We start from the raw sequence: 24,618 nt of genomic DNA on the forward strand, positions 1-24,618 counted from the left end.
ACCCCAGCAGGCTCTCCCCCTTCGCTGACAAGCCTTTTGTTGGCTCCAGCACAGAGGCTCTGTGGCTGACGCGGGGGCTGGCGTCTCTCCCCTCGCTGCCAGCATGGCCTCCTCTGGCCCACGCTCACTCGGGATCAGGGCTGGGGCAGCCCCCGCTGCATACAGCCGCCTGCCCCTGCCATCGCTGAGCGAGTCTCAGGGCTTGCCATCCCCACCCTGCGACAAGCTCCAGCGCCGGAGGGTAGCGCCGGGCCTCGGACTGGGCCAGCCTGCAGCGCTGGAGCCGAGGGAGGGCCCTGCACCGCTACCCTGGTGCTGGGGGTGCAGGCGGCCGCAGGCTCCAGGGGCCCTGCGTGGGCTGAGCAGCAGGCCGCAACCGTGGACCAAGGCCAGGGCGAGCACACGCGTTGCCCCCTTCTCCAGTCCAAAGAAAGCGCAGCTGAAGCACTGCCCTTGCCCAGGCCCAACGCCAGCGCCAGCCGCTCCACCTGCCCTGCCCAGGCCCGTCCCACCCCGCCTGGCCTGGCCCCGCTGTCTGGTGCCCGGGAGGGGCCGCCGGCAGCTCCCCCTTCCCCAGCCCCCGAGCTGGAAGCACTGGGATGTGCTGGAGGTTCCTGCTGCGGGAGAGGGCAGCGCTGTGCAGCTCTGAGCCCGGTGCCAGCCTGTGCAAAGAGCCCAGTGCACACAGGGAGGGGGGCGAGGGAAGGAGCCCAGGCATCCATCTGTCCAGCAGCACTGCATCCCTCCTGTCCTCACCCGGGGCAGGGATGGACAGCAGCACTCCCGGGCCAGGCCTGGGCCTTGGAGGGTGCGTCTGAGACGCCTGGTGCCCCCGCCCGCAGGCCAGGCCGCGCCAGGGCCCGATGCCACGACAGCCCCGCACGCCTGGCACACGAGTGCTCTTCCTGGGTCCTGCCCTGCCTGGGATGGGCTCGAGCTCGGGCACAAGTGCAGGGAACAGCTGAGAATCCGGCACCACTTGCTCTGGGGACGCTTCAGACAACAGCAGCTGGGAGGGGGCAAGCTCTGTCTGCTGCCACCTTGCCCCTCGCCCCAGCCTCTGCCCCCACCCCACTGCCCCCCTGCCGAGTCTGGGAAATGCCACTGCTGGGAATTGCTGGCCAGGCCCCTGCAAGGGCAAAGGAGGAGCGGGCTGCCCCCGCCGCCACAGGGATCAGGCAAGAGGTGCTGGGTGGGGCCAGGATCCTTTGGCAGCCCTGGGCTCTCCCCCAGCATGGCCAAAAGGTAGCCTGCAGCCCTGCACCCACTGGGCACCACCAAGCCAGGCTGGGGCAGGCAGTGCCCCTGGGAACGAGGCCAGTTCTGCCCGTCTGGAGCCTACGCACCCCAGGCACAGAGCGTGGCTCGAGGTCCCTGGGCACCGTCTCTCCCCCCAGCCGAGCCCTGGGATGGGATGGGATGGGAAGGGACAGGACGGACCGAGCGGCGCCTGCACATACCATGGTGCCGGGGGCAGCCCGGAGGCGGCGGCTGGGCTGCTCGGGATGCCTGGAGTCGCAGATGCAGACAGCCGGGCTGCAGCAGGCAGCTGCTGTGTCAATGCAAGGAGGGAGGAGCTGCCCAGCCTCTCCAACACCCACTGCACAATGCGCCAGGCTGACTTAACCCTGCCGCAGCCGGAGCCGGAGCACAGCAGGGCCAGTGGCTCAGGCTCCTGCCTCCCTGCCCCTAACCCATCCTCCTCCCCAGGCACTTCACGGGCACCCCATCTGCATGTCGCAGAGCCCAGCCCACAGCCTGCCCCACAGGACCCTTGTCCCTGGCACCCGCTCCATGTCCTGGCAAGAGCTCAGGTGGTGCCAGCATCTCCAGCTGACCCCTGTGGTCCATGGACCGGAGCAATCCTGACCCGTGCAGCTTCCCAGCCAGCTTCGTTACCTTTCCCAAACACTGTAGGGCACTGCATGCCCTGCACGGCAGCACAGCCCCAGCTGTGAGGGAGCCCTTGGCACCTGGTCCTCATGCAGGCTGGAGCCTATACCCAGTTAACAGGGGTATGACAACACAGGCAGCAAAGCTGACGCCAGGCACAGCCGTAGCGCAGATCCAAGCCCAGCTTGCGATTGCAGGCTGGGGGGTAGGGACACAGAGCAGCAGTGCAGGTGACAAGCCCTGAGCCCAAACAGCACTTGCCTGGGATGTGCGAAAGGTGTTACCCCATGGGAGCTGGGCACATCTGCTATGGCCCTCCAGGGCTTCAGCCTGGGGCCTGGTTAATGGTCTGTGCTGCCACACATGCTGCCACGGCCAAGACTGTGGCGTCACAGCCATCCAGGTTGCTCCAGGGCCCTGGGCAGGCCCATCCTCTGCCCATCCCACTTCCCTTGGTCCTGACACCTGGCGCTCTCATACAAACACCAGGGTGCCGAGATTTTTTTCTTTGTTTATTTCATGCCTCAGGCCAAATTTGCCAAATCCAGTCCAAATCCCATCAAGTGAGCACAGCCCAGTCATTCAAAATCTATGTGGTGCTACCACTGGCAAGCATCTTCCCTCCCAGTCTCCTCAGCCTGGGGCTTCAGGTACTCCCAAATCCATGGCAGCATCCTATGTGCAGGCCAAAGCCCAGAGGTCTTGGGTTTCGGATGCCCTCAAGTCTCGCCTGCCCTTAGCCACCAAGGCAAAGAGGCAAGCTAGGGAGAAATCCCCCATCTCCATAAACCAGGCGTAGCCAAGATTGGCCCGCTGGCAGGCTGCAGCAGGCTCTCGTGGGGGGCTGCCCCAGCGCGCTGGACAGGCCTCCACCCTTCACCACACAATGGGGATCTAACCTCCGCAGGGAGCCACCGCCTACTAGGGCCCGGTGTCACCCCTGCCGGGGTGGAAACGGGCCAAGGGAACAAGCACTTCCTGCCAATCACCGATAAAGCCTTTCTGTCTACGTGAGCCCCCAAACCACAGCCCTGCCCGTCTAGCAGCGAGCCCAGATCCCAGCTCGCTGCTGCTCGCTGCCTCGTAGCAGACGCTCTCCGTGGAAGGCCGGCAGGCAGTCGGAGGCAATTAGACACGTGTGGATATAAATACCAAGGCGTCTTGCAAAGCCTGTGAAAAGCAAGGTAGAGCCCACCCTCCGCAGCCGGCAGCCAGCACCAATCGCAGCGAGCGCACCCCTGCGCCTCTGGGGAACTCAGCGCTGCCAAACCAACGCCCGTGGGTGCTGCGTGAGGGGAGTGGGCGGCCTGTCACCAACGCCCGATTTTGGCAGATTAAATAAGATCGTCAAACTTTATGTGGGGCCACAGCAACGCCCCCACGCCCTGGGAGAACTAGCACCCCTTCCCACTGAGAGAGGCGGTTTCAGATGCCGGGACCATGAGAACTGCTGTGTTGTCGCTATCACGGCCTGGGGCTCTCGCCGGTCCCAGCACAAGCCCCAACGCCCCGTTATGGGGAGGAGGATGCATAACACCAACCCCCTGCAAGCAGCTCTGGGGATCTCCATCCTCCCCTAGCACAGCCCCCTGCACTGTGGACTCTGGCAGAAAGCGGCCCCTCGTTGACAGTGCCTCAGCCCGAGGTAGCCGCGCTCGTGGAGCCACCATCTGACAGAGGTCACTAGCACGGGGCAGCCCAACAGGCCCAGTCCTCAGCACAGGGACACACTTCCCACTGCCAGGATGGCAGGGACGGGGGCTGGAGCTTTTCTGGCAGCATCTGAGTCCAATCCCCCGGGGCCCACGCCCTGCCAGAGGGGAGCCAGGATTTGAGGTACAGCTGGGGTCAAAAGTATCTCTTGCTCATTAAGATTCTGCTTGTTAACACTCTGCTGCCTGAGTGATGATGCACTTTCAGCTGCTCCCTTCCGCCTGCTCATGCTTGCTCACTCTCTCTCCCGTGTCCCAACTGCGGCACGAGAGGGAAAACCCTAGACTGAGCTGGACAAGCGGTGGGGACACAAGCCCCAGCAGCTCCATGGGTGTCCAGCACCCAGCAGGGGATGCCAGCACCCAGGGCCACACCCCCGGCCCCTCGTTAACCCTCGGGTCCCAGCACCCAGCCTGCAGTGTGCCGACAGACACCCCATAAATGCTGCTGGTGCCCAAGCCCAGCCGCAGCCCCTCTCCGAGCGCTCCGGTCACCGCCGGCCTGGGCACTGCCTGCTCCGACACCCGCCTGCTACATCCCCTCCCAGCGCAGCTGCCAGCTCGAGGGCCAGACGCCACCGGGGAGCGGGCCCCGTGCACAGAAGCGCTGGCGACCAAAGCTGGATGATGCAGCAGTTTTGCTCCCTGCCTTGGCAGCAGGAGACATTCCCAACCCCATGGACTGACCTGCAGGCGCCACTGCGGCTGTGGTGCAGGCGCCCGGCGGGAGCCGGGGCGCAGGGGGCTCAGGCAGCAGAGGAAGCTCCCCAGTGCGTGAGCACAGGCGCTGCCCAGACCTCCCTGTCAGCAGGTGCTGGGAGCAAACCGGCTCTGCTCAGGGAAGGGCAGTCGAGCCCCCTGCCCCGCGGCTTTCCTCCTCGCTTCCAGCACATGCAATACCCATGGGAAGGCCGGAAGGGATGCTTATGATCCCCTCAGCTAACCCTGCCTCACACCAGCCACTCGGGTTTGGGCTCTGGCTAGCGTGTGCAAGGAAGGGCTGAGAAGACCCTCCATGCACTTCGGCTCCTGCGGCCCAAGGACCCAGGGGCCATTATACAGGGACTGAAGGGGAGAGATGGGGCAGGCGAAGCCCAAGACAAGGGTCTGCCCGCACCATGCCGCAGCGTTGGATGGCTTTCATTGGAGTCCAGAGACGGCCCGTAGGCCCCAGTCCGGAATGAAAGGCAAACGCCTGGGAAGGGACATGCGCTGGTACTCACAGGCGAGTAACAGGTAGCTTCGGAGAAGCCCCTGGTGCAGGGCAGCCCCAGAACAGACACGTGACCCACTGGAGCCCTTCTGCCCGACCCCCCTCCGACTCCTGCTGCTGCCGGTGCCGCTGGCCAGCACGTCCCAGCTTCAGCCCCAGCAGCCAAAGCGCTTGGCCTGGTCGGGAGACTCGCCCCTTGACCTCAGCAATACCGGCTCACACCAAGAACCATGCTCATGTCCCTTTGGGATTCGCTCCCTCCTCCCTCGCTGGGTGACCCATGCTGGGACGAGAGCTGGGAGGCAGCACTTGATTCACCCCAGCAGCTGTTTCCTTTGATGCACCCGCAGCAACAGCCAGCTTCTTCCTGCCCTGGTCAGGACCAAGCCCTGCCTGCAAGTACATCGAATCACTCCCTCCTGTCAGAGTTTGACACCTCTGAAGCCCTGAGCCATCGGGCTCCCATTCACTCGTTTGGTTGGGTCCCTCCTAGCTCCTCCGTCCTGGCTGGCCTGGCTCATCGTGGGCCATTGCCCCCGCTCGAGACCTGCAGCCATGCTGAGCAGTTGTACCCTGACACACCGACATTAGCCTTCTGTCACTTGGAAAAGCACCACTCTCCAGCCACCAGCCACCCCAGGACGAGGTCCTGTGTGCTGCACTGGTGAGGCTCCATGCATGGACAGAGCTACACAGGCAGCTTGGACTGGGGCAGCAGAACCGCCATCCCCAGCCCACCACACTGGCACAGCAGGTCGCACTGGTATGAACAGCTGCCCCGTTCTCACTGCCTCCACTCACACCTGCCAGCACAGCTATGCCGGGTTGCGATGGGCCTGCCCCACCACCCAAGCAAACAAGAGGCTGCAGCACAGGCTTGGCCTCAGCTAATTCCTTATCCATGTGAGTCTGGCACTCACAGCAAGTTGCCATCATCATTGACTTCTCTCACTGGGGTCTTTTCCTCACACTAAGCCACACACAGGGTAGGGGGGCTGTTAGGCTACTACCAGTTCTACCCAGAGGAGCCTCCCACCAGTACCTTCAGCTCTGTGCAGTGGTCAGCCAGAGGCATACCAACCTGCACAGCGCAGAGCCTGGCGGGCATGATGTTACTGCACCAGGCAGAGCCATGCTAACAACTAGACCCTCGGAGTGGCAGCTGCAATTACAGACCTGATGGGCCTCCTGCCGTCAGGTCACAGGCATGCCCATCATGGATGGGCACCTCCCATCTGCCCTTGTGGGGTTTCAAAACAAAACCGACTAAATGAGTTAACAGAAGCCAAAAAGAGTTACAAAGGGGAGAGAGACGCAGACAAACAGGCAGCATAGAAGAAGCACCAAGCTCCAGGTACTTTCTACAGGCAAAGCAGCCCCAAACATCAGCTCTGCCTTCCCACCCCCTCAAGAGCCTGGCCAGGGCATGGGAAGGCAGGATGGCCCCAACCAGCTTGCATGCCATGTGCTTTAACTCCAAGGATCCCCAACACCATTGTCAGTGGCGGGTTTTCACTAGGGCTGGAAGGTGTTTGTCCATGCTCTGCCATGGGGCAAATGATGGGTGAGGCTCACAGTCTGTATGAGCTCCTTGGAGCCTGGGGCCTGACCCCTCCTCAGGGGGGCCCAGGCCTGTGAGCTGGTTGGATGGGGGAAGCAGGCACACAAGCAGTGCCCTCTCCTTGTGCACCCCACCATGCCATCCCAGGGAAAGAGGTAGTTCACAGAACACTGTGCCAACCGCAATGCCCTCTTACATGCAGAACAGAAGAGAGCACGACGTGGACATTGTCACTATGCCCTGGTCAGCCCTGTGCAGCAGCAAGGGCGCTGCCAGCCAGGGGCATTCAGACATAGTGAGTCAGGCTCCGCACAGGCCCCTGCACAGGGCAGCACTGGAGCAAAACTCCAAGGGGAGCATCCCTGCATTATAATCTGCTCTCTGTTTTTAACCTCCAGGTACACTTAGGGCTCATGCCCATGCTTGGTGGCAACCATGGGGGCAAAGACTCTTCACTGTACGCAACTGCTGAGAGTCTCCTAAAATAATGGGATTGGGGGAGTAGATAACCGTCCAGTATCATGGGACCTGCAGCAACCTCAAGAGGGCTGCAGCAGCATGAATGGGGTGGTCACCCTTGCAGAGCTTTGGTTCTAAGCTCTCCATGCACCTGTGCATGTGCACACACGCTGCTCTGCAGCGATTGCATGTGCACCACACGTAGGAGGTTCTTTACACAAGAGTCTGTGCTTTCCCCTAATGAAAGGGGAGGCTGTAGGCAACAAGGTGCCAGCTTCAGAGAAAGGCCAGCATACCCAAACCGGCTTGGGCTGAGCCAGTCCAAGCCCTAGTTTTAACAGGATTGGTACATCTGTGTGAGCAATCCAGCTATTTATTCTCAGCACCCTTGGATGAGCAGCATACATCCCTCATGATTCACTCTGCTCCTTCTGCCCCAATACCCACCTCCAAACTCACCCTTCCCACTGTCCTCATCCCTGCTGAAAGAGGGAGTGAGCAAGGCATGTGCCCTCTGACAAAGGCATCAAAGCAGCCCAAGAACTTCCTGGCAGCAACATCCACATTCTCTGCACCAGGGATGCCGGGCTGCTAACTCCTGCCAAACTGAACGACAAGTTACTTGGTTTTGTGTCTCCGGGTCCCTGCTCCTAACTTTGGTCTCTGATTTTAGCAGCTGCAGGTTTTGCTCTTTTGGGTCGGCATGACTGGCTTTCTGAAGGAAGGTGGTTTGTGGTGGACGCTGCTCAACCCATTCTATTAACCACCCCTTGGCACACGCCAATGCCTCGTCAGACGCTGAGCGGCTGCTTACGCACCTCTTGCCAGCTAAGGACCTGGGTATCACTTTTAGGAGGTTCCATGTTTTCTACATCCCCTGACACGCCGTGGCCCCGTTCATGTCTGGCACTTCCTACTCCAGGACACTTGCACTGACCTGAATTGTGCTCTCAGTTGCTTTGTAGTTTAGTTACAGTCACTTGCTGAACCAACACCTTTAGGTTGGCTGCTCTAATGAGATGCACCAAGGTGCAGCTGTCTAAACTGTTGACAACCTGCTTCATTAAACCTAGTCTGACTGGGACTTTTTCTGCCTCTTATATAGACAGGGAAAGACATCCGGTCCTGGACTCCAGTGGCCGGCCCTTTGTCCTGCCTCACCGTCTTGCCTCTACAGCATCTGCTGTCCCTGCCATGAGGTTCATAGCCAGGTTGTTACTGCTCCTCACTCCACCTCACCAGGCTCCACCTCTACAGCAGGCAATCTAGTTCATCTAGTTCAGCTTTGAAGCTTCTCACATCTTCTAGACTTTTATAAACCGCTAAGGTTTGGCGGTATGCCTGCCTTCCACTCCAGAGGCTGAAAGCCTGTTATTTTCCATAATGCACCAGTCTCATCTCAGCCTGCTCTAGCGCTGGCTCAGTCATCCTTTCTGCCCTGACTCTTACTTGCAGGTTACGAACAACCCTCTCCAAGGTCTCGATCCAAACAGAGCAGTCCTCAGCTTCCTTCATCTCTAAAGCATCCCCAAAACCCACAAACATTCGGTGCCAGCCCTCTGGTCCCAACTTTGTCACAGAAAATAAAGGTTTTAAAAATGATGATCCTAATTTAACTCAGCAACTCATAAAAGCTTCAGGGAAAATTAAGGCAGACGGCCTGTCTAGGAACTCTCCACAGAAGGGGACAAAGAAGGTTATTAAAGCAAAGCTGGAGAAATGGAACAACTATTAGCAGCGAGTGAAGGACAGGAAGAAACAGGAGAAGGAGAAGGGGACCTGATGGGGCACATGCAACACTGGGATCTTTGCCCCAGAGACCACAGAGAGCTCCATGTGTTGTGCGAGGGAGGCCAGGTTAGTGCCAGGGATACGGGGCAGTGCAAACAGGCAGGGTCAGTGATCACCCCAGAGACTCCTCCTGGGTCACTGCACCTCTTGGGCATCTCATCTTACGTGGACAGGATGCCGCAGCCCCATGCAGAGAAGATGTGCTCCCCACACAAAGGTCCCCCTCACTCTCCTACTCCACTTACATCTGTCAGCATTTGCTGCCAGCGCACCCAGGAAGGGAGGCATTAATACCTTTCAGGCAGAGGGCAGAGTTGGGACCCAACACCCCGAGAGAGGCTAGAAACAGCTGGGAATGAGGAGGATGGGACTAAGTCAGTGTGAGACAGGGCTCAGAGCAGCTTCTCTGCTCCAGGAGGTTTAACCCTCTGGGCCTCTGCTCCTGACTGAAGCCAGCTGGTGAGCTCAGGTAACAGGCACCAGCTGCTTTGGGAAGGATCCGGTCCCTGGGACGCGTGGCTCTGTCAGGCAGGTGGCCCAGGCTGAAGGAGGGCTGCAACAGACCTGCAGGAGAAGCGCCGTTGCAAAGCCCCAGAGGGGCCGCACCCCCCCATCACTTGCCCAGCTAGCGCGGGGCAGGAAGGGGCCAACTGGACAGTGATGACAAGACACACAGCAAGGGTCAGACAGAATGGGCAATGGGGAGCAGAGCAGGGCTGACTGAAGCTAGAAGAGTGGGCTGGTGTGGCTGGGTCTGAAGTGGCCAGGCTGCGGGAGGAACCAGCAAGTCGTGCCTCTGTGCAGAGGTTGGCCTACAGGACCCTTGAGGACCCTGGGACCCCTGTGATTCTACAAAAAGAGCCCAGACATGGGTGCTAGATGTGCTGCGATCATCTCAGGCACAGATCAGTTCCCTCACCATGCCTGCCAGGCTCAAACTGAAAGACATGAGCACAAATACAGTCTCTGCATGGCAGGGCCCTTTGATGAGGCAGCACCATTGCAAGAGGCCACACTCCCTTCTCCTTCTGCAGGCTGCAGTCAGATTAGCTCACTCCACCACTTGGCTTCTCTTGTGAGAACACAGCTCAGATGAAATCAGGGACTAAAAACAAATGGAAGCAAAAATCGATGTCTAGCACTAAATTATTCATGCCCATGAAATATGAATAAAATTGCAAGTAAATCCACGTCCATCTTTAGAACTACACTCTCCAGGGACTGCTCTGCACAGGAGTCAAGCTGTCTGCTGCAGATTTACCTGCAGAGTCATTAATATGATCCCTGATGCAGGAGCTGGAGAGGCAGCTTAGCTTGCATCTAAGCCCTTCCTCCACTGAAACGGTCAGAGGGCAGCAAGGAAACCACTCTGTGAACAACAGCAACTAGCTCCTACAACCCAGTCCTCCTTCCTTAGGGGGACAGACAGAAGCCAGAGCAGGTGACAAGTGATGGCAATTTACGGGCAGGACAGCTGGGAAAGGGCAGCTATGGGGGGTAGGGGGGGAAAAAAAACAGCTTTGCAGTTTTTTGCTGCTTTATTACGGCTGCAGTAGGAGCAAAAGGTTCAAGGATTTTCTTGCCTTATTAAAAAAAAAAAAAAAATCATAAAATTCCCCCCCTTAACTATCCCCCCTCTGCCCAGGAAAATTAATCTATTGATTTGCCGGAAGAATGAGAAGAATCATGACATCAGAGATCTCCATGGGGAGAGGAGCACTGCGTTATGGACAGGCTCCGAGCTCCACCTCCACCTGCATTAAAGAGCTAAAAAATCCTCAGTTAAAAGCACTGAGTCACCTGAGAGCTCTGTCCGCTGGAGCAGACTTGATATTTCTGCTCATCCTTGGGCTTAAAAGCAGCAGCAGAGGAAACATTCAAAGTCTTAATCCTTACCTCAGCCCATCACCATACACACCCTTCTGGCCTGTGCCCAGACCAAGGATGCCACACATCCCCTCACCTAGACAACCCAAACATTCATTATTTTCCTTCCAGTCCCTGTCAAGGGCCACCTCTGCTCTCAAACATCCCTTAGGACTCCTGGGATCTGGAACTCTTCAGCTCTACATTTACTGGACTTTAGCATTTGCCTAAAATTGCTGCCTTTAAAAAGCAAATGATTGAAGGGGGTGGGGAGATGGGGTGGAAAATTCTGTAGCCCACTTCCTCTCTGATGACCCAGGAAGGCCTCAAGGACTCTTCTGGGGCATTATTTACTACAAACCTACTCCCTTTTTGGATCTACGAGCTTGTACTGCAGGAGTCTGGGCTCTGGATGCTGTCAGAGAAACAAAGCCACAATGCTTGGGTTGAGAAGTTTGAGCAAAGAACACGCAGCAGGAGAAATGCTGCTGGGAGGCTCAGAGGCTGCAGCGAGTTTCCAGCAGGAAAGAACCTAGTGCCCTGGAGAGCTCCCAACTTTAGGGCTTGGACTGCACTCAGGGTTGCCAACTGCATGTAAATGTATGGACAAGTCTGTAGAAGCCAGGCTAAAAATGTCTATCTACAAAATCTATAAAAACCATGAAGAAAAAATGGAGCCAATTACAGGTCCATGGTGGGGAAGAAGCTGGATACAGAACAGAAATATAGAGCAGGGCAGGGTCATGGAGTATCTGAATAGGAGTGCAGCACCTAAAGGGAGCTCTTTTCAGAGCTTTGAGGCTCACAGGACTCGATAGCTCCTTCTCCACCCCTGGCCATGTGCTGCTGCTGCTGCGCCAGTGCTGCCTCACGTCTTCCTGTAGCACTGGTAGATGGCAGCAAGCAGGCGCCCAGTGCTCATTCTGTGGGGGTGAGGAGGAGAGCCCTGGGGTAGGGTAGGGGCAACTGGGTAAACTCACAGCTGCAGGGTTCCCAACCTAAGATTTTTATTTATTTATTTTTTACTGATGATCTACAACATTTTTACTGATCCCCAGACTTTAACTATGGTTTGAACCTGGCCTTTGCCCAGGGTCTGGCAGAAGGACCCTGTTTACAGTATGTAAAATGTATGTCAGTAAAAAGTTTGCAGATTTGCCAGTAAAGTCCACCCTGGGTTGGCAACATTGTTCACTCTGTCCAAAAAACTGCACAATCTGGAGTTACGCAAGTCAGCGGGGACAAAAAACTGGGGAGTAACAAGCCTGATAAGGAATAATTTAGATCAGGGACCAGCAGCCTACAGTCCATGGGCTGGATGCAGCCCACAGCAGTGGGGATCAAGACACACGGGCACATGCATCAGCCCTGGGGGTGGACTTAGTCTTAGAAATGGTGCCCCAGCCTGCTCCGCTCTGTGCAAATGGAGTGAATGGCTCTTCTCACTACTGAATCTGCCATTTTTGGTTGATATTACCCACATTTACCTGCAGCCCTCAGCCCAGCTGTCCAATGGGAATGGGCACCTGCGGGGACAGCTGGATCACAAGCAGCAGCCCACATTCATAACATGTCACCAACCCTGATCTACACTACAGTCCGTTCAGGACTGGGGTGGTAAGGGAATCACTCTGGCAACAGAATTCTGTTGATCACTGGACTGCTGTGAGGACACAAGCACAATTATCCCAGGGAAATTCCTTGCGTGGATGCTTATTCTGGAAAAAGAACATGCATAGGGGGGTCTTAGTTGTTTTATTACAACAAAAATGTTCTGCCAATAAATTTCCCCGCGCACACACTCCAAGTCACAACTAACAGGAGGCGGGGGCTGGAACAGAATCAATCATAGAGAAGTGGGGCTGGAAGGGACTTCCAGAGGTTGTGTCTACTCTAGTCCAATCCCTACCTGAGGCAGGATCATCCCTGTCCAAACCATAATCGAAACTCTACGTAAGAATACTGTCAACCCTGACACAATGCAGACCTAACATCCAAACCAGGCACAGGTAAAGCAGGGGAACCACAGCAGCCAATGTCCTGTTTCTATGAAATGTTGTCAATATGCACTCAAGAGATCCCAGGTAGGGTCATGCCTTTCACTACAGAAGGCAACAACCCCCTTCCCCCAGTCCATACCTATCTGACCATGGGGTGAAATTCCTTCCTGAAACCAAATGTGGCATTGGTTTGACCCTGAGCACAGACCCAAGACCCTCTAGCCATGAGCCTCCAGCTCTGGTCCCAGCACAAACAAATCAGCACAGCCCAGTCAAAGTCCCCAGCCTGGGCTGCAGCAACACCCAGCGCTTCTGGAAAGATTTAACCCCTCCCCGACACATTTAGCAGAAATGGGGGGCAGGGGAGGCACAACCAGCCCAGAAGCCTGGGAAATCCCCACAGTAGACCATAGGCTTAGCTACGCCCAGATTATCTCCGACCGGTGGCTTCAGGTATTTGAGGACTGCTATCATGTCCCCTCTTAAGTGCCTTTTCCAAAAGCTGATCATGCCCAGTTCCTCCAGCCTCTCCTATGACTTGCCTTCCAAGCTCTTGATCATATTTGTTGCTGCCTCTGGACTCTAACTTCTCCATGTCCTTTTTCGAATGTGGAGCTCAGAACTGCATACAACACTAAAACATGGGCTAACCAGTGCTGAGCAGAGGCACCATCACCTCCCGTCTTGTGCCTCATGTGTCTATTGACACAGCCCAAAACTGCATCCGCCTTTTGTGCGGCTGCATCACACTGCAGGCTCCTGTTGAGTCTGTGCTCTACCAGGACCCCCAGGTCCTTTTCCACAAGAGCTGCCATCCAGCCGTGTGTCCCCCCATTTGTATTGGTGTTTTCATCATTTCTCCCATGAGCTTCATCCTGTTGCTCCAGCCCGGCTTTCCAGTCTCGCACGATCCCTCCGAATTGTGCTCACATCCTTCAGGCTGTTCACAATCCCTCCCAGTTTTGTCACCCGCAAACTTGCTCAAGAAGCTTCCTCTGCCAGCATCCGAGTCTAATAAACAAGTTGGACAGCACCAGGCCCAGGACAGACCCTGTGGGACTCCACTCGAAACCTCCTGCCATTCTGATGTGGACCTGTTAATAATTACCCTTTGCTTGGGGCTATTGAGCCAGTTTTCTCTCCACCTTGTAGTAGTTTTATCCAGCCCACATCTCCAATTTGTTTATGAGATGATCACATGGGACCTCATCACAAGCCTTGCTGCCATCCAGATACAACACCCGTAGCATTCCCTTCATCCACCCAAGCACGCACTTTGCCAAAGAAGGAGATCAGGTTTGCTTGATATGATTTGTTTTTTGTAAGACTATGCTGGCTGCTTGCGATCAGCCCTTCCTCCTCCAGACGTTGCATATGGTCTTCTTTAGGATCTGTTCCAATAACCTCCCAGGTACTGAGGTGATGCTACCTGGTCTGTAGTTCCCCGGGTCCTTTCTACCTTTAGAGGAACGCTACACTGGCCCTTTTCCAGTCCTCTGTTACCCAGCCTGTCTCCCACGACTTCCTGAAGATCATTGCCGAGGGCTCCGAGATCTCCCCTGCCAGTTCCTTCAGGCCTCTGGAATGAAGCTCAGCTGGCCCTGCTGACTTCACCACTCAGACCCAACAGAAGCTCTCTGACCATCTCTTTTATTATCTCCTCCTTCAAGCTGACTCCTTTCCTTATCCAGATAATCTTTATTAGGTGACTGACTGCAGCTTAATTTTTTTTGCAAAGACTGAGGAAAAGTAGGTGTCCAGTGGCTCTGCCTTCTTTGCATCTTTGGTTAGGAGTCTCTTCTGGCATGTTAACAGAGGACCCACAGCTTCTTTGGTCCTTCTTTCCTGGCCAACATACTTATAGACCCTCTTCCTGTTGTCCTTAGGCAGAAATAAAGAATGAGCTGCACCTGGCAAGGAAGGCTACCTGATTTTATCCCTGCAGGTCCTTGCTATTTCCTAGAGGGCATCTTTGGTGACCTGCTCAATCTTTCACTGCCTGCCTGCTTTCCTTTTGCATTTGAAGCATTTTAGAAGCTCCTTGTGCTGCCAAATTAGTTGTTTGCTGTTCTTGGGCTTCTATCGTGTTGGAAGTTTCTTGTTGCGCTTCCAATACTGTGCTCCTTAGGGGCCGCCAGCCCTCATGGGTGCCTTTATCCTTCAATCTATCCTCTTGTGACAACATACCTAATAGCTCCTTGAGTTGAATGAAATCCACCTTTTTTTATTCTAGCATCCTAATTTTGTTGATGTCCTGCTTGCCTCATCTCAGGATGTGCAATTCTATCATATCTTGATTGCTTCCTCCCAAGTTACCCATCACCTTTGCATCCTCCACCAGTTTTTCCCCTGGTTGTCAGAGATCCAGGATAGATGATCCCCTAGTTATATCCTCCACTTTCTGGAAGATACAGCTGTCCTCCGCACAAGTTAGGAACTGGCTCAACATTTTATGTTTGGCTGCACTGTTCTTCCAGCAGATGTCCAGAAAACTGAAGCCTCCCAGCACTACCATCCCAAAGCTTTTGGACAGATTTGTCACCAGCTTGAAGAGTGCCTCATCCACCTCCGCTTCCCGATTAGGTGGCTTATAATAAATCTCCACCATTATATCAGTGTTGAATCTTTCACCTTTCATCTTCACCCAAATGCATTCTGCTTTACTGCCTTCTTCCTCCTGACCAGGGAACAAGCGTGTGTGTTTTTGACATACAAGGTAACGTCACCACCTTTTCTCCCAACTCTGTCCTTCCGAAACATTTCGGTCAGAAAAGCTGTCCCACCAGGTCTGTTGTGATGCCAGTTGGATCATAGCTCTTTTCACAGGCTTCAGCTTCCAGCTCATTTTGTTTATTCCCTGTACTTCTCACATTTGTATACATGCACCAGATGTATGTTGTATTTTGACTGCCTCACTTCCCTTTTGCACCACTGGTTGCAGTCCAGTAGCTCACTGGCCCTTTCGCAGAGTTAAGGTGCTTCAAGTCCTTTCCCCTCTGGACTGTGTACTTTGTTGTTGGAGGGGTTTTGATCACCACCCTTTGTGGAACCTAGTTTAAAGCCTGCCTACTAGGTTGGCCAGACGCCCAAAGATGCTCTTCCCCATTTTTGTCGTATGGATCCCATCTCTTGATTGCAGTCTTCCTTCCATGAACATCTGTCTATTGTTGAAGAAGCTGAAGCCTTCATGTTGACAGCAGCCTCTCAGCCACAGGATGGTCTCTGCCTGACCCTTGTCTTCCACAGGAAGAATTGACAAGAACACCACTTGTGCTCCAAGCTCCTTAATCCTCTTGCCAAGAGCCTCATAGTCACCTCTGATCTGCTCAGCATCATTTCTGGCAGTATCATTGGTGCCTACGTGGCAAGCGGGAAGGGGCAGTGGTCTGAAGGATGGATGAGCTCTGGCAGTCTAATAGGATAATTACGTACTCTTGTGCTATTCTGAACAAGTTCTTTAGTATCTAATGCCTCTGAGTAGTGCATTAAAATAACACAACTAGCATCTGTCACGCAGCTCATTCTCTCATCCTCCGATGCAGGAGGAAAGCTGTTTGTGCTGAAATTGCCTGTTTTGATGGTGGTGGCAGCAGGCATGCATGCTATAGTTCTGTACAAGAGTCACTATATCCCTTGTACAACAGCTCTGTTGCTTGTGTTGCAGCAAGCAGGGTGCCTTGCATCTGAAGGGAGATAGTTGACATCTGGCCCTGGATCTAGCAGGAGCTCACTGCAGTTTGGAACTGGCTCCTGAGCAGCTGCCTCTTGCATGGAGAAGATTTAGGCTTATAGCTGACAGCCCTGCTATGTCCAAGGAGCAGAAGTGCTGACTACTACTTCCTCTAGCAATCCCAGACTAGCCTGCCGAATCCCTTGAGAGTCAGGATCAAGTCCCTGAATCTGACCCAGGGCAGGAAACAGAGGACAGCCCTATGCTTGGAGCAGACATGTTATAGAGGAGATGTGTGTCTCTTTCAGTCTGCAAGAAAAGAAAAGTCAGTATAGCCAGAGATAAACAAACTAAGAACTAACTGCCTGATAGATCTCCAGTAGTAACAGTTCATGGAGAATAATTCACCCATAAGGTTGTTTCTAATGAAATCCTTTGGGGCTTGGTCCTTGGCCAATGATGTTCAATAGCTTTGTTAATGCTCTGTAGGAGTATGAAATGTTTGCTGGTAAAGTCTGCAAAGGACAAAAGTTGCCAGAGAGGTAAACAGCAGGGAGCAGTCAGTTCTACCGAGCAACCTGAACCATTGGCAAGATGGACACATGTGAGCAGAACAGCCACTGCAAGGTCATACAACTAGGAACCAAGAATTCAAGTTAAATTTTCAGGATTTTTGTATTTAAGAGAGCAGAAACTCAAAAGAACTTATGAAACTATGGCTATCAGTCATCTGTATACCAGTTTTGAGAACAATGCTACAGATAGGACAATTACCAAGATCCATGGATGAATCCAGGGAGAATCACCTGCTAGGAGCATGGTGTACTGCCTCAACATACTGCATTAGTTGGACCACTACTGAAATACAGTGCCCAGTCCTAGAAAGATGCTTCAGAGGATGCTGCCATATTTGAAAAGGGTTCAGAAGGGCTACAAGAACACACTTGAGGATTTCAGTATCCGCATTACAATAAGAACAGACAAAAATCAGAAAAGCACGATCTATGAGGGTTATCCAAGAAAAGTTTAAGGGGGTGACTTGTTTGTAGGTGAGAAGTGGCAGGTAGGCCTGGGCCTCTCACCTGCTTCGAAGCGGACAGAGCGGATGTGCATGGAAGAGGGTTCAGCAGGTGCTCCTAAAGCAACGCACGCCGGCCTGGGGACACGGGGAAGTCTGCCAATTTATTTTTACACTCGGAATCTCTTGGGATGAAGTTTCCAAATTAAGGAGCAAAACATTCCATACAGGCAAACACAGCAAAGGCAAGTCACTGCTCCAGCCCTGCAAAGCCTTCAATATGGGCTCATTAACCCCTTGGCTCCTAGCACCAGGGTTCCTAGCATAGAGACAGCTTAATTTCCCAGGCAGGATGCACAGAAGGAAGGCAGGCCTCTGCAGCCTCGCCGCGGATCAGGAGAGGTGCCTGCTGTCTGCGTTCCAGATTCCGACTAAGGGAAAGACTTTGCTCTGGCAGTGCTGGGGTTAACGAGGTGAGACAAAACGCTGGAACGCAGCCAATCCGACTCCGACTCCAGGACATCTGTTTTCTCGGGAGGGAGGAATTATGGCATTAAATCTACTGTGGCACATGACAGCAATTAATCTGGTGGTAAAATAGGATTAGGAAGCTCCATCCACGCTCCGCTTTCCCTCTTCACGCAAGGAAGAGCTCCTCTGCCCCCAACACCAGCTGCGATCCTGGGCAGCCAAGCTCAGACAGGATCACTGCAGGGAGCCCGTCTGTCCTGGCACCCATGGAGGAGTCGGTCCCTGGTGCAGGGGTGCTTCTCCTCTGCACACAGACGGCTGGAGACTGAGGGGCACAATCCCTTGTTAGGGCTCGTTTTGTTGCTGCTATGCTGCCAGATGGAGGCCCAAGGGGACATGCAGCTGGCATGCTCGGTCCTCTGCCTCTCCCTACTGCGCCCAGGCCACTGGTGTCCCCTGCCTGCTCCAGTCTGGACTCAGGCCAGGGATCCAAGACAGGAGCTGGCTGCCAGTCAAACTGCATGTACTGGTGCCCAGCTGGGACTGAAACTCCAGGAGGCCCCTGGCTAGAGGGTCAGACAGCGGCATGGCCTCAACCCCCTGCGCTTCTGGGGCAGGCAGAGGCATGTGGGGGCATTGTGCCTTGTAGTTTTGCAACAGGAGTTGCCTGCCCAGCTTTAGGACAAGGTTCAGGCAAGACTTCTGAGCTGGTCCTGCCGCAAGCAGGGGTAGAACTAGATGTGACCTCCAAGGTCTCTCCCAGTGCCACTGCTCTACAATCCTATGGAGCTGCTCAGAGCAGAACCTGCAGCACAATGCGGTACCTGGGCTGCAGCCAGGCCTGCGCTTGGAGCCACGGGTGTGATGAGCCAGCAGGCAGGTGGACCTGCTTTTCCCCAAAGGAACAGCAGCTGCCACCAGCCCACAGGCAGGAGCAGGTTCTGAGCTCCCACCCCACGCCCAGCTCCCATACAGCAGCCCTGACTTTGTGCTGCCGAGGCAGCTCCAGCAGTGCCATTCCTTGGCTGCAGCCTGGCTGTGCGGACCCAAGCGCAGCTGAAAGGTTTTCTGCATTCATCACCAGCTCCTGCCCAGGGCTCTGCTCTCCATGTGCCCCCTGCTCTTGGGCCTCCTGCCTCCCCCAGGGGCCAACGGATGGAGGTGAGAATGGGGGAAAGGAAGTTGTGTGCATCTTACCACAGTGCCTTCAACACCAAACCCATATGAAAATTACTTGCAAATATACCAACTGGCACATGTGAAATGTTCACAGAAGCATCCGGTTTCTGTCCAAAGTAGCAGCACTACTATGTGGGTGCTCAGAGACCGACAGGCTCCACAGGGACACGTGGGCAAGAACTATTGCTATTCTCAGGGCACTATTCCACTCACAACTGGTTCGTCTGTTGGGCTCCCTCAGGTCACTGGCACACCAATGAGCAGGGGAAAAAGTGGAAAATCTCAATTGAAACACAGAAAAGCGTGCATTTTTCATGCCCCACTGAAAACGTGGCACCATTCCACAGTAGACAGCACCATTTCTGCCCTCTTATTTTTGCCTCTTGACCAATCAGCAGCACCCCCCCATCCCCCCTGCAGTTTTCTGTGGTGAACAGAAAACATGGATCCGTGCCACCAATGTCCAGAGGAGGCTCCATGTCGATGGGTCCAGGGGGGTGTGACAGTGGAAGCTACGAGTACTGTTGTCTGTAGGGCACATGCAGAGAGCTGCCCTTGAGCCATTACAGAAGGATGCTGAAAAGATTCAGTTTTCCTCTGGGCTCCCTGCAACAGGAGGTTGCTGCTGTCCACCTGGCTGCTGTCCTGGCGCAGGATACAATAGACTGTAGAGATGCCAAGAAAAAAAAAACAAAAAAACCAAACAAACAGCACACTGTGCTCCCATCCTACCGAAATCACCTGGCTGCATCGAATCCTAGGACAGTCCGGCTGGTGGGATCCTCACGAGGGCACATCTAGTCCAGACCCCCGCTCAAGGCAGGTTCATCCCCAAGTAAACCATGCCAGCCAAGTGTTTGCCCAGTCTGCTCTTGAAAACTTCCAGGGACAGAGATGCCTCCCTAGGCAGCCTGTTCCAGTGCTTGACCACCCCCATAGCCAGAAATCCCTCTTCCTTTCCAACCTAAACTTCCTTTGCTGCAGCTTGAGGCCAGGGCTCCTAGCCCTCTGCCCTATGGTCACAGAGAAAAGGCCAATCTCCATCTTCTCTGGAATTGGCCTTCAGGTATTCAAAGCTGTTAATCAAATCCTCCCTCAGTCTTCTTTTCTTCAGACTAAATAACTGCAGCTCTTTCCTCCCTTCCTCATAAGTCTCACTTTCCAGGCCCCAATCATTTTTGTTGCTCTGTGCTGGACTCCTTCCCATCTGTCCACATCGTTCTCAAGGTGTGGTGCTCAAAACTGGACACTGTACTCCAGGGGAAGCCTCCCAGTGCCAAACAGAACATAAAAGAACCACTTCCCTCCATTTGCAAGTGATACTTCTGTTAAACACAGCCCAGTGCAGTCTTGTTTTCTTTTTAAACTTTTTGCAGCAAGAGCATACTGTTCCCCCATATTCGACTCATGGTCACTGTAACCCCTGGGTCTTTTTCTGCAATACTACAACCTAGCCACTCATTCCCCAATCTGCATTTGTGCATGTAGTTATTCCATCCCAAGTGCAAGACTTCACCCTTGTCCTTGTTGAATCTCATCCAGTTGATATCAGACCATTGTTTCAGGCCATCCAGGTCATTCTGGATCCCAGCCCTGCCCTCCAGTATCTGCAACTCCACCCAGCTTGGTGTCATCTGCAAATGTGCTAAGTGTGTCCTTGATCCCATCATCCAAATCATTAATGAAGATACTAAAACACCACTGGAGCCAGGACAGACCCCTGAAGAACCCTACTCAACACCTCCTCCTTTTACCTACTTGGCTTTTCTTGCGTGCCCTATTCTCTCTCATAGGAATCACTTCATGTTGCTTAGCAAATTTATTTTTCTTGTAATTTTTAAATAAAGGATACCTGAACAGGAAAGCAGAAATAAGACAAGGCCAGCCAGTCAGTGAAAGGAAAAGCTATTCTGGGAAACTGGAAATAAAGAATTAAAATAAAACAGGTTACATGCTTAAGGAGAGATGACAAGTATTTGATTAAAACCAGAGAATCTTATGTAAGGTGCAAACACAGCATCTGGAGTCCTTAAAACTGTCAAATGACCAGAAAAAGGTGCTTGTCAAATTCAGGATGGACACAGGACTACACAGTCATCTTGCTCAAAAAAAAAAAAAAGGATGGCCCATTGGCCCCTCCAGTGATCAGCCCGAGGTCCTAGACCTCAGATCATTAGTACACTGACCTACAGGCCTCAGCTGGACTGCAAGAAACCCTGCCAGCATCCACAGGCTGCTGGGCCCTAGTCTGTGGAGGCCCTGTTGGTCACCTGAAGCAGGCGTGAGGATTGGAACTGGAGCCCATGGATTACATTTCTGGATCAGCGCAGTCACAGAACAGCGGAGTAGTCCGACGACTGGTATGTGCCATCCAACGGGATGGGGGTCAGCACCAAATCCAGGTACAGGTAACAATGATCAGTAACAGATGCTGTGTGCACACAAGTGCTGTGCAACACTGGCTTGTTGGTCATGGCAAGGGAACTACAAATACCACATCTTTGACAAAGCAAAAGAAAATCTTAAAAACTGCATTGGCTTACCAGAGGGGTCTTCAAAACCTGCACTAACATTAATTCAACAGGAAAACCTAGTACATGAGGTGGCCTTGTTCTAATAAAAAGGTAAAGACCGCTTACTTTACATATTTAATAAATCTGCTATGAATTCTAAACATACCTTTCTAAAGGAAAAAAAAATGCTTGGTAGTAGCACTTGTGTTGGTAGATAGCCCCATAAGGGCTAGTATGTCTTTTTAAAATAAAAAAGAGCCGACCAGCAGTCTTCACAGGAGTACTGAGCAAACAGGATTTTTAAGATTAAAAATAAAAAAAGATGCCAAATCTCTGAGAATGAGTTGCACTCCCCGCATGCCACCACCAAACACTTACAGTTCAATTTCATAAATACAAAGTTTGTGAAAAAAAATTCAAAAATTAGAAGCCAAGGGATAGTAGAGTGCTCATCTGAACTCTGGGGTGGGGGAAAAGAGGCCTTAGATCGGGGGTCAGCAACCCCTGGCACGCATGCCAAGCATGGTACGCAAGGCCATTTTGCTTGGCACACCACCGCCAGCCCAGGCTCTCAGCAGCTGCTCCTGGCAGGTGGCTGGGAGACTGCAAGCCCTCCTCCATGGGTCAGCTGCAGCTGCTCCAGGCTCTGGCATGTCAGCACTCTGGCACCTTCCAAGGTAGACATCGTGGGTTTTTTTGCCACTCTGGCCAAAAAATGTTGCCAACCCTGCCCTAGAGCTTTCAGCCAGAAACCAGCACGGCTTTCCCATGCCTAGAGCGCACCAGCAACTAGGAACTGGTGCTCGAGCAGTTTCTCTAAACAGCTGAAGAGACTGGAGAACAGCACACCCAGATACTAGTTTCGGTTTCTTCAACTAGCTATTTGGATGCTGTGCCTAGGCATCATTAAATCACTGTAGAAAAGAACCTTTCAAATGCACGCATGCACATGCCTCCCCCCCCCCCCCCCCCCCACACACACACCAACTCACCCAGCTTCCCAGCCAGGTCACCATGACAGACTTGGTGCTCTTACCTGGGGATGGTGCAGCACTGACCTAGGGTTATGCATAACAAAACATTTCAAGAACAAGTGTTTTATAAAATAGGACAGGCCTGTTTCTAGAGAACAGTATTGATACGCAACTTCCATTACTACCTCACCTGTTCTAGCAGAACCTTGCTGCTGTAGTCTGAAGGGTGACAAGTCAGAATGGTTCAGAAAAAGTTTCTGTTCTGCATTTGGAAAACAAGAGGAAGATATTCACGTTTCACAGTAAGGATGCAGCTCCCCTTCTGGGGACAAGGAACTGCACCCCGCAAGGAATCCTGGTTCTTCTGCACAGCTCCTTTAGGAGACCATGTTAACAAGACAAAAATGCAGAAGATGCAGCCGGCATCTCTATGCTGAGAGGTCCCCATGTTGGGAAGTTGTCTCCCTCAAGAGGAGTGAAGCTTCCATGAATTAGCCTTCATGAGATTTCTTCTCCTCCCATCCCTGCCAGGGCTTTTCAGAAGCACTGCCCAGAGGAAGACCTGCCTCAGCAGCACAGCTGCCTTGGCGAAGGTCAGCTTGGCAACACTGCTGTGTCCCAGCCCATGGAAGGCTCCTGCGTGTAAGGTCAGAGCCTTCAAATGGCAGCTGAAGAGAACTGCAGAACTCCGAGTGCATGCTGCACCAGGAGAGCCCAATGTGACGTGCACCAGGGTCTAAAAATGCCAGGCTTTGGAGGCTGATAAGCCAATTGCAGAATGCCATCTGCTCAGAGGCAAGCAGTTGTTAGGTCACGAGGTGCCCTACAAAAACCGTTCTCTGTAGAAATGAACACCAAGTGAAGCATGCAATGGGAGAGGAGATTCCCGAGCTGGAAGCTGTATTTGAGAACATGCAAGAGTATAATAATCCATTGGCTTTGAGGAGGCAGAGGGAAAATCTTTTTTGAAGGACAACAGCCAATTTGTTGTTTTCAGCCTAAACTTACAATTTTTCCATTTCTAAACCATTTTAAATACTTCAATAAATGATCCCTAATTACTTGTAATGTATTTCAATTCAGTAATTAAAATTTACAAAAATAATCTAAAGATTGTAATTTAGAGTGAGAAGGAAATAAAAAGGAAAGCTCTGCTGAACTATGCATTTATTCAATTTATATACCATCATTCCCAGCAAAGCTTGCTTGCAAAAATGTTGTGGGAGACCATATCAAAAGCCTTGCTAAAGTCAAGGTATATCATGTCCACTGCTCTTTCCGCATCCACAGAGCCAGTCATCTCATCGTAGAAGGCAATCAGGTTGGTCAGGCATGCTGACCAACTCCTGCAAGTGCTTAGAAATGGAGGTTTTGAGGACCTGCTCCATGATTTTTCCAAGGACTGGGGTGAGGTTGACTGGTCTGTAGTTGCCTGGATCCTTCTTCTTCCCTTTCTTAAGTATGGGCACTAGATTTGCCCTTTTCCAATCATCCAGGACCTCTCCCAATTGCCATGATTTTTCAAAGACAATGGCCAGTGGCTCTGCAATCACATCAGCCAACTCCCTCAGCACCCTCGGGGGCATCCCATCCAGCCCCATGGACATGTACATGTCCAGCTTTTATAAACAGTCCCTAACCTGTTTTTTCACCACAGAAGGCTGCTCACCTCCTCCCCAAACTGTGCTGCCCAGTGCAGTAGTCTGGGAGCTGCCCTTGCCTGTTAAGACTGAGGTGAAGAAGGCATTAAACACTTCAGCTTTTTCTACATCCTCCATCACAATGTGGGGGGATGTGGGCACGCTAGAAGGGAGCAATAGGCTGTAATCAGACCTAGACAGGTTACAAGGGTGGGCAGATGAGAATAGGATGGGATTCAACACAGACAAGTGCAAAGCGATGCACCTGGGGAGGAACAACCAGCACCATACCTGCAGGCTGGGGAACTCCCTTCTTGTCCGTACAGAAGTGGAAAAGGATCTTGGAGTCATCACTGATGCCAAGATGAACATGGGCCGGCAGTGTGGGGATATAGTCAGGAAGGCCAACCGCACCTTGTCATGCATCCACAGATGCATCTCAAGCAGGTCCAAGGAGGTGATCCTCCCCCTCTGTGCAGCACTGGCCAGGCCGCAGCTGGAGGACTGCGTCCAGTTCTGGGTCCCGCACTTCAAGAGGGATGTGGACAGCGTGGAGAGGGTCCAGAGGAGGCCACTTGCATGATCCGGGGACAGCAGGGCAGGCCCTACGAGGAGAGGCGTCAGGACCTGAGCCTGTTCAGCCTCCACAAGAGAAGGC

At 53.4% G+C, this 24,618-nt stretch overlaps 1 protein-coding gene across 2 annotated transcripts in view; it reads right to left on the bottom strand.

Moving 5' to 3' along the window:
* Positions 1 to 24,618, bottom strand: part of MAP1A (microtubule associated protein 1A) — a 61,162-nt gene that overhangs the window by 25,810 nt on the left and 10,734 nt on the right. The window contains exon 1 of one of the 2 annotated variants that reach the window (XM_019533933.1): positions 1,461 to 1,555. The exons of the other annotated variant lie outside the window; for it this stretch is intronic. The gene's annotated coding sequence lies outside the window, so the exon portion shown is untranslated. Of the gene's footprint in view, positions 1 to 1,460; positions 1,556 to 24,618 lie in introns of those variants that run through there. 2 annotated transcript variants of the gene reach the window in all.

Source organism: Crocodylus porosus, unplaced genomic scaffold (assembly GCF_001723895.1).
Source record: "Crocodylus porosus isolate Cpor-Errol unplaced genomic scaffold, CroPor_comp1, whole genome shotgun sequence".
Classification (NCBI taxonomy): Eukaryota; Metazoa; Chordata; order Crocodylia; family Crocodylidae; genus Crocodylus; species Crocodylus porosus.